Consider the following 10,409-nt stretch of genomic DNA (forward strand, 5'->3'; position numbering starts at 1 on the left):
ATTTCTTTAAAAAGTTATAGCACTTCAGTCCTTTTTTAGACAAATATTAATATATAGAGTAAAGTCGGCATATATGGAATAGTCGGGTAATATAGAACTTTTCATAATTTTTAAACTGGTGGCTCCATCTCTAGAGTGATGGCGACATTAGAATTCTTGTTGAAATTCTAGACTGTTGGCATGAAGTAAAATTTACGCATACGCCATCAACGCCGAAAAAGTTGAGGTTATGATTTTTCACATGTTCAGAGTTTGTACACGGGGTCAGTTAAAATCGTTTTGTGACTACATTTTGTTGAAACAAAAGTGTTTAAGCGCATGGTAAGTTTGTTTAGGCATAATATGGTAGAAATCTTAAAGATTTGCTTTGATATTTTTCATGATACTATATAGAGTACTTGTTTTGTTTACATATTGTGTAGCGTGTAATAAGGATATTCCATATTACCCGCCCTATCCCATATCCCATATTACCCGCTCAGTATAAAATAGAGTTTTTTTTTAATTTTCAGACATAATGGCTGCTCCCTTCAAGCAAAAGCGAAAACAATGGAGTGAGGAAGATATGGAAAACGCCATTGAATCAGTAAGAAACAGAAATATGGGTTATTTGGCGGCAGCAAAAAGATTTAAAGTTCCACGCTCAACACTTTTTCGCCTCTGTCATACTGAAGGGCCTCCAGCAATTGTGAGTAAAACGAAGTTGGGTAAACGACCAGTTTTGTCAGAGGAGTTGGAAAAGGAACTAGTTCAATATTTACTTATAATGGATCAGAAGTTTTTTGGTCTGACAAGAAGGGATGTCCGATCTCTAGCATTCCAACTTGCTACACGTAACAATATACCAAATCCATTCTCTCTTTTACGTGAATCTGCGGGAAAAGATTGGTTTTCATCATTCATGCACAGGCATAAGGCTACACTAAGTTTACGAAAGCCCACTGGAACTTCCCTAGCAAGAGCCGTTGGTTTTAATAGGGAAAATGTCAATGAGTTTTTCGACTTATTAGAGAGGAATATGGCGGAGCGAAATTATGGACCTCATCAAATATATAATGTAGATGAGTCGGGGTTGTCCATTGTGCAATCAAGATGTCCAGAAGTGGTATCGCTTAGAGGCAAACGACAAGTTGGTACTCTCACATCAGCCGAAAGAGGTTCACTTATAACCATCGTAATGTGTATGAGTGCGGCAGGTAATTTTGTGCCACCGATGATCATCTTTCCACGCAAAAAAGCCAGTGAGCAGTTGAAAAAGGGGGCACCTCCAGAATCGCTGTTTGCTTTTCACCCATCCGGGTGGATTCAAACAGATTTATTTACAAAATGGTTTGACCACTTCCTAGAGCTAGCCAAACCTTCAGCAACAAAACCAATACTGTTGATATTAGACGGCCATCACACTCACACTAGAAATCTAGATGTACTTATCAAAGCTAAAGAAAATAATGTTACTATTTTATGCCTACCACCACATACAACGCACAAACTTCAGCCCCTTGATAAGACCGTCATGGGTGCATTAAAGACCTTCTATAACGAAGAAGTGAGAATCTTCATGAGAACGGAAAAACGTGCAGTAACACATTTTGATATTTGCCAGTTATTTGGTAGCGCCTATCTTAAAGTGCAATCTGGGGAAAGAGCTGTTAAAGGATTTAGTGCCACTGGGATCTACCCTTTAAAAAGAAATATACAGACATACATTCACAGACGAAGAATTTGCGGCCGAAATGCAAAACGAAAATCAAAATTTGCCGAACGATAATACACGTCCTCATAATGAGCAAAATAACTTGCCTTATGTTTATCCTAGTGACATAATTCCAGTTCCAGAACTAACAAAGAAGCCGGCAACTCGGGGAAGAAAATGTGGGCGTTCCAAAATAATCACGTCGACGCCGAATAAGGAGGAATTAGAACAATCAATTAATCTCTCAAAACAAAAAGTTACACGAAACGTTTTCGATGAACCTGGATCTAGTGGATTACAAACCAAGAAGCGTAAAGTCACGAAAAAATATGTACTATCTAGTTCCTCTGATTCAGAATCTGAAGCAGTGCCATCTGCCATGAATGGGCTCACGAAGCTTGTACCAGTGCAGAAAAAGATGTATTTGTTTGCGATTTTTGCAATTCCTAGATATACTTTTATATTCATATTGATGTTCTGAAGTTAAATAATTTTAGTAAAGTTTTTTAGTTTTTTGCGTATAATAAGTCTATTCCATATTACCCGATATGCATATTCCATATTACCCTCCTTTTTTTTGTCGGCCAAAAATGCATTTTTTTTAAATGTTTTTGTAAAATTACCGAATATGATTTAATTTTTAATTTAGCACCTGACACTCTTTGGAGATACTTAGAAGTATATATTAATGAAATCATGCAGCTCTAAACACTTATGTTTTGATGTTATCGCTATAAAAATGATTGGTATTCCATATATGCCGACTTCACTCTATAATTTCTTTAATTAAATGTAAGTGCTGCATGTTAATGCACATAAAAAAGGTATTTTTTCTTAATAACCTCCAGCTCAAAAATTAAGACGTTAAGGACCTATTAAGTACTCCACAAGACCCCAGATAACAGTAATAAGTAGTACCCATAGTAGGAAATCCAAAAATAGATTATTTTTTTGGATTTCTTAAAAACAAAAAAAAATTCTTGAAAACAAAACAAACGAATAAGCGGCTACTTTCTCAAAGGGCCAGTATTTACTACCAGTATATACTATATCGTTCTCACTTTCTGAAATACAAAATAATAATAGAAAGAGCAAAAACAACTTTTTTGAAGATTTGTTGCTGTAAAATTTAGAACTTAAAAGAAATTTAACGTTATAAATTGGAACTTTTTTTTTAAATTTTTTTATGTTTAATATAACAATACTGTCCCTTTAAAATTGGGGCTTAAACCCTGCCTAGGAACTTTTGACTAGTTTTTACAATTTCTTAATAACTAAAAACACAGCTTAGTTTGTTAAGACTATCGATATGACACTAATATTATACACAGTATGGTTTTCTTAAACTTAAAAAACAAAAATTTAATAACACAAATTGTTATAGTTTTAGATTTTACATAAGGAATATAATATACCCTTATCTGTTATACAGGGTGTTTCAGAGTTGTGGTGCCAAAACCTTAGGGGAGATTCCGCTCAGCAAAATAAGAAAAAAAGTTTATATGAACATGGGTCCGGAAATGTTTCGTTTCCGAGATACAGGGTGTCAACTTTTTTCCAAAAATTAAGTTTTTTATTAATAATTTAGAAATGCGTTAGTCGATTTCATTGAATTTTTCGATCCGAAATTTCCAGGGGCGTACCAATAGAGCAAGTATTTTGTCTTTTTGTAGAAAAAAATATCACCCTGCAACTTTTTTGCCGTTTTTATTTACTTATTTTAAAAAACCCACTAAAATAAAACTTTTTGGTCTCTTGACTTTTTTTAGTGTCTCGCTTCGTTTTTGAGAAAAAATTACAATACGCCACCACGGCACGTCTCTGAACTCCATAACGAAAAATAAAAATGCTTAGGAATTATCCAAAAATGTATCGCAGTGTGTTTATTTTTGAAAACTAAAAAAAAACATCAAATAAAATTTTCTCTAAAATAATACATTATTTCTCAATTTTCTTAGTAGGTACGAGAATACATTTTTGTTAAAGTAATCACTGATAACAAAATTACAAAAAATGTTCAAACTGACAACCTCCTGCTTCGATGCAAGCATTGCACCGTCTCACCATACTTTGTCGTACTCGTTCGAAAATACCTGCAGTGTTCTGAATAGTCCGACAAAAAATCGAAAATTCTTTGCTGTAATTGTTCCACTGTTTCCACGGGGGTAGCATAAACAAGGTTTTTTAGGTAACCCCAAAGGAAAAAATCTAAAGATGTAAGATCTGGTGAGCGAGGAGGCCATGCAATGGCTATTAAACTGTGGATTGTTTATAAGGCTACGAAGATACTACTGGCAGAAAAAAACACGGAGTGGATAGTCGGCTGGAATCAATGCATGGACTTTTTGCAAATGGTAGGGATGCAGCAGCTGCTCATGCAATATTCTTCAGACTGAACTGTGTCCAATTCCCATAGCATTAGCTATTTCACGAGTGCTAACGAATGGTGCATTTTCCACTCTTTCCAAAATTTCCTCCTCGGCAGCCACAGTTCGGGCAGTTCTTCTGGGAGCAACATCAGGCCGTGTTACACTCAATGTACCAGTTTCTCGTATTCGCCTTTCGATATTTGGAAATATTTTTCTGCTGGGATGTCGCCTATTGGGAAATTTTCGACGATAAATTCGTTCGGCTTCTCGAGAATTGCAACGGGCCTCACCATACACAAGAAGCATATCTGTTAGGTCAGCAAAAGTGTATTCCATTTTTTTTCACCACCAACTACCAAGATAGGTATTTTAGAACTAACACTGTTAAATTTAAACTTTAACAAATGCAGAGCGTTGTAAACAAAAACACTTACTTCGATACAAAAATAATCTTTAGAATGGATAGGAATGTAATTTGGGTATTTTCGATGTTAGTTATGATTATTTACGATTTCGATGTTATCTACGTGGTAATGTTTTTTTTAGTTTTCAAACACACTGCGATACATTTTTGGATAATTCCTAAGCATTTTTATTTTTCCTTATGGAGTTCAGAGAGGTGCCGTGGTGCCGTATTGTAATTTTTTCTCAAAAACGAAGCGAGACACTAAAAAAAGTCAAGAGACCAAAAAGTTGTATTTTAGTGGGTTTTTTAAAATAAGTAAAGAAAAACCGCAAAAAAGTTGCAGGGTGATATTTTTTTCTACAAAAAGACAAAATACTTGCTCTATTGGGACGCCCCTGGAAATTTCGGATCGAATTTAATTGCTTCAGTAGATATCAGACATCTACTACTAATGGTTTAAATAAACTGTTAAAAATTTAATGAAATCGACTAACGCATTTCTAAGTTATTAATAAAAAACTTAATTTTTGGAAAAAAGTTGACACCCTGTATCTCGGAAACGAAACATTTCCGGACCCATGTTCATATAAACTTTTTTTCTTATTTTGCTGAGCGGAATCTCCCCTAAGGTTTTGGCACCACAACTCTGAAACACCCTGTATATTATGAATTCTTATGACTAATCAGATGAGGGTATACATATATTCCTAATGCCGTATCTCATACTATTAATATATGATATAATAATTATAATATAATACAGGATGAAGAAACGATAATACAGATTGAATAAAGAAAAATAAAAAATGTATCCAGCTTAAGAATCACTCTGCAGAGTGTAGCGTTCTTAAATTCAATCATCCTTTTTTCTTAAAACAATTTTTAAAATATCTTGCTGATTGCTTACAAGGTTGAGTTGTACCTTTAAAACCTCTTCTTGTATAGATAATCTTCGATCCTCCATCGCCAGTTTGGTTTCTGATTCCATTCTGTGTAGACGTTCTTGTTTATCTAATTCGAATTTATTTTCGTCCAGTATCTGCTTTCGCCTCTCCGACTCCAATTCTTTAAATCTAATGTCATATTGGCGTTGATTTTTTTTCTAGGAACTGAACCATATTTTGTTTTATGGCAGGTCTGGTTTTTTTTTAACCAGGATCTACAACAAATTAGGCAATCTTAAATAAATTATGTTGAATGGATGGGTGTCTTTACCCTGTAAATAGACTGATTTCATAAATTTTAACAGAATTAAATACTCAATGAAATATATATTGCATAAATCAATCCAGGAAAGTTTTTTTAAGTAATATTTTAAATTTTTACGTGGGCTTTTCTTCTATTCAAAATTGGTTGGCTGATTCATAAAAATATAATATTATTAATATATAACTTACTTAAAATATTGGCTTGTGCCAAAGGCCTTTTCCTTTTTTGTTTTGAGGCGTTAGTGTCATCAAGAGTGTTACTCTCTTTTTTTTCAACATTTTTAATAAACTCAACATTTTCTGTGATGCTTATTTCTTCCATGGGTTCTTCTATGGTTATGTCCATTTCATTGGTACAAAAATCAATGTATACATCTTGATTACATATATCCTGGTCTATATCTAGAATAAAATAATATTAAATGAATATATTAGCAATTTATTAATTAAAAATCTTCAACCCCAGAAGTGTTATTAACTCCAAAATCTTAAATGGAAAGGGGAATCAAGTGATACATCAATTTAAAGGTCTTTTAACCCTTGTTGGATAGTATCCTGTTAAATTGTCAACACAGATGTTAGATATACATTTTATACTCAGATACATTTTCAGAGAATAAAATGTGTGGCTGTAATCCTTGACAAGAATTTAACAGAAAACTACACAAATTTTTCACTTTGACAAGCTGTCATTTGAAAGAGGATGCATATAGCAGTTTAAAACTTTCAATTATGCTCAGGGTCAAAAGATCTTAAAAAATTTATATCACTCCACCCCTTTTCCCAAGCCTTTTCCTATTCATGATTTTGGGGTTGATGACACCCTTTGGCCTAGGGAGTTGATGATTTGCAATTATTTTTGGGACAAAAGATGTCTGCCTTACTAACAAAATTGATGTATTTGAGAAAAAAAAATTCCTTAGTAGTTACAAATGCCTTGTGGTACATTTTCGATGGCCCACCCTGTATGTTACTCTTTAATACCATATTATTAGGTTGAAACAAGTACAATACTTACCATTCTCATTTGGAATCTGAAGAAATTAGCATGACGCTTTTTCTCTGGCAATAAATCCCTTCTCAAAACTTGACACAGAAACTTCTTTGCTACTATTTGTTTTTTTTCTTTCTTAAATTCTTTTTGCAACTCTGCGCAACAAATCATCTATCTCTGGTAGGCACTTCTATTCCTGATCTAAAAATAGAAATTACAAAACAAGTAGAATTCTACATAGATGTGATTTTATACAAAATGTAAGGTTTAAAATACAGATTAAAATAAACTTATCGAGACACTTATACTATAAAGTAATATAACCACTTTACCTTTCCTCCAATGCTTTAAACTTATCCAAGAACTTCGTCAGTAGGTTTTGAATTCTGTCTCTTAAAGTTCTTATACTAACGCATTCTCCAGTGATTTGGATCATATTTACTTAGATAGTTGTCCACTTTCTCACATCTTCATAGGGATTTTGTCCCAATACTTAGAACTTGCCAAATGAGGATCAAAACTTTCTGTAAACCGAAATCTACTTTTTGATTTTAATGATTTTACAGTGCTGGTCCCTGCACTCATCTTGTTCAGCTGCAATATAAGAAATAACATAGCCATATCTTACATTGGATGGGATAAATAAACTAGATTGCTTCCTCAACTTCTAGGCAACAAAGATGAAAGCATAAACAGCTTAATTGAATCATATTAAATTGAGCATAAACAGCTTAACTGAAAACCCGAAAAGTCATGAGACATAAAAACTAAACTTTCCCTTACTGGAAACTATTAAGGGTTACGTTATCAGAGGATCTAATTCATTATCAGCAAAAACAAATAATCAAACTATAACTTATCAAACAAAATTAACCCAACTAAGCAACCAAAACCCAAAACTAATATAATCAAACTACAAAACTTTTGCACCTTTGTTTTTGTTTGGGATGATCCCCATCATAACATAGCCTAAAACCTAATCCGCACTGGAATCGAGTCGAATCGTGGATGCTCGAGACGTTCCGCGTATACGTACATGCAGTGTGCAGTAAATTAGTCCCGTGGAGCAACGCAGAATAACGTACACCCGTAGCCCGAATTTCAAGCGAAACGTGAAAATGAATGAAATGCGCAGGCGCGGCATCCTTACGCACGTAGGATTTGCTGCACTTAAACTCTCTAGTCTCGCCACTCTATATTTGTGTCACAGAACACAAAGAGGAAAATTTCCTTGGTCTGTTTTCTGTGATTTGTGTTCTGTGACTCTCGCCAGCAGCATACGTTAAAAGACGACTATGTCCAGCCAATGAGAATCGAAGACGGGACCGAAAACCGATTGATCCGAAGCCACCGTAATATGGAAAGCCAGAACCCTCGAGTCGTGACGTCACGTCGAACGTCTGAGTATCCCGTGTCGTTCGTATGTTATAGCCGTATTTATTCAATACTACCGTTGTTAAAATCATAATATTATCATTGTGTATCGTTTAAATGATAATATTGTTTAATAAAATTAATAGTGTGTTAGTAGAAAGAAGTACAAATAATAAAAACATATTCTTTATTAAAACAAAAATGATATAAAAATCAACAAATTAATAAATAATAACTTTAATGAGTTATAAATATAAGGCAAATAAGGCCTATATGATACAATAGTTTTTAATAACTACTGCAACATATATATATTTATAACTATTAATTAAAACAAATACAAAACTCTTAAAAAAATTATAAATATAGCCACTGTAAGATGGTTTCAAACAAATTTAATAAAATACTAAAAAAATATTTAATAAAATGGATAGATAGTTGGTAGTAGTACAAAAGAAACAAAATAATATTTTTTATTAAAACAAAACAACATAAAAAAATCTAAAATACTTCAACAAGCTATAAATATAAGACAAATAACCCATACAAGCTTTTAATACCTCCCAAAATATATATTTATAATAAATTAAAACATAAATACAAAACTCTTAAAAAAAATAAATATAATTATAATGAAATAATAAATATAATATGAAAGTTGGTTTAACACAAATTTAATAAAACACCAACAGAAATAAAACTCAAATAGCTAGATAAAAAAACTCGATAAAAACAGAATAAAAAATTTAATAAATTAAATTTATGAACTGGAAAGTTTTTTATATTTTCTGGTCTTTGGTTCTGGTTTTTGGTTTTCTTTTGATTTGGACACATTTTGTTTTTCTTTTCTCTCTATAATTTTTTTAGTTTGGCGGCATGGATTGTATTTTGGACTTTTCGGTAATTATTTAATAAAATGTTTGAAAACTAAAATACCGCATTTTTTACAAGATCTTACATAAGAATTCCACAGTCACATGTTATTTCAGGATTGATATCTGAATTGTCGAAAATAATTCCAACAGCAAGCTTGGTGAGGACGGCTCTCTGAGATGAGCATTTTAAATAATTTTCTTTATATCTGTACGATATTAGAGATTTAAAGATGTTAAAAGTTATTATTAATACTTCCTAATGCCTTCCTACCGAGCGCATACCTAATCCCGGGTCTACCCAGCCGATGCATGGCGAGGTGAGGAACAGGGGGTGGGGCAATCGATTTCAGGGCCGCTCGAGTGGTCTGACTTGTTCACCGAACATAAACTAGAATAGAAGGATCACTCTAAGCGCCACCCAAAATGTTGCCTTTCTCACTCGCTTTCTGATGCTACTCTTTTTTGCTGCCCGGTGGCGACTGCGTTATACAGGGGCGTCTTCAATATTAGAACTATAATAGCGTTGTGCGGAAATTTTGTACTTTAAAAATGCCGGCGATATGTTGCGTAGATGGCTGCAGGAGTAAAATGGGATATAATTTTTTTTTTAAATAAAAATGGATTAGTTTAGAGAAAAAAATACACGCTTTTCTTCAGTATTTCTTAAATATCTCGGAAAATTGAGATCCTACAAAAAAATCTAATAAACAAAAGTTGGTTTAAAAACAAAAGATTGGCTTTTGTTTGATTTATCTAGGTGCTATAGGCGCTAAGATACAACTGTGTGAACATAACCCCTTTTTTTAGATAACAAAATATAATGACGTAAAATAATAACGTGAAATAATTTAAAAAAAAAACGTTTTTTAGACAAATATCTAGCACATTTTTTCAAGTATGTACTATCAAAAACATTAAAAATAAACTTGATTGTAAGTCATTAGCATGTAAAACACCTATTTTCGTTTTATTTGAATTTTAGTGGTTTGTTCTTTCATCCCCTATTTAAAAAGCAAATAATTAGGCATTTAATAAGTTTTTTTTATTTAACTGCCTTTTTATATTTCACTGTTACCGAGTTCCATATGCTGAGTGTTGTTATCACATTATTATGTAAATTTTATTAAATATTTAAAAAATGGGTATATTAACGAAGTTATTATTAATTAAGTATATGTAATATTAGGTAGGTAGTTTCTTGGTCAGTTAAGAAAAGAGCATGAAAGGAACGTAAAGCTAAGATTTAATTGTGTACATTCTTATTAGAATTGTTAATAAACTTTTAAGTTTATTAACTTAATTTTAAAGCTATCTACCAAGTGTTTTTCTTACAGTTATTTGTTCAAAAGAGATACTTAATAATATTCTTTCAATTTCATTTTAACAATAATACAAAGTGCCTTTAATTTCAAAAAATTCCATATATTACACGCTGCCCGCCGCGATGTACGAAAATATTCCTTATTAAAAATGTTTCAAACACCCCCCGT

General features: G+C 32.7%; 1 long non-coding RNA gene across 1 annotated transcript; it reads right to left on the reverse strand.

The window, feature by feature from the left end:
* Nucleotides 1–5,093: 5,093 nt before the first annotated feature.
* On the reverse strand, nucleotides 5,094–7,415 carry LOC126738578 (uncharacterized). The gene is made up of 4 exons (XR_007661387.1): nucleotides 7,003–7,415; nucleotides 6,695–6,871; nucleotides 5,866–6,078; nucleotides 5,094–5,627 (listed from the first exon to the last, which is right to left on the reverse strand). It is a non-coding gene; the product is annotated as an uncharacterized LOC126738578 (long non-coding RNA).
* Between the last annotated feature and the right edge of the window lie 2,994 nt (nucleotides 7,416–10,409).

The sequence above is a fragment of the Anthonomus grandis genome, chromosome 7 (assembly GCF_022605725.1).
Source record: "Anthonomus grandis grandis chromosome 7, icAntGran1.3, whole genome shotgun sequence".
NCBI classification, from domain to species: Eukaryota; Metazoa; Arthropoda; class Insecta; order Coleoptera; family Curculionidae; genus Anthonomus; species Anthonomus grandis.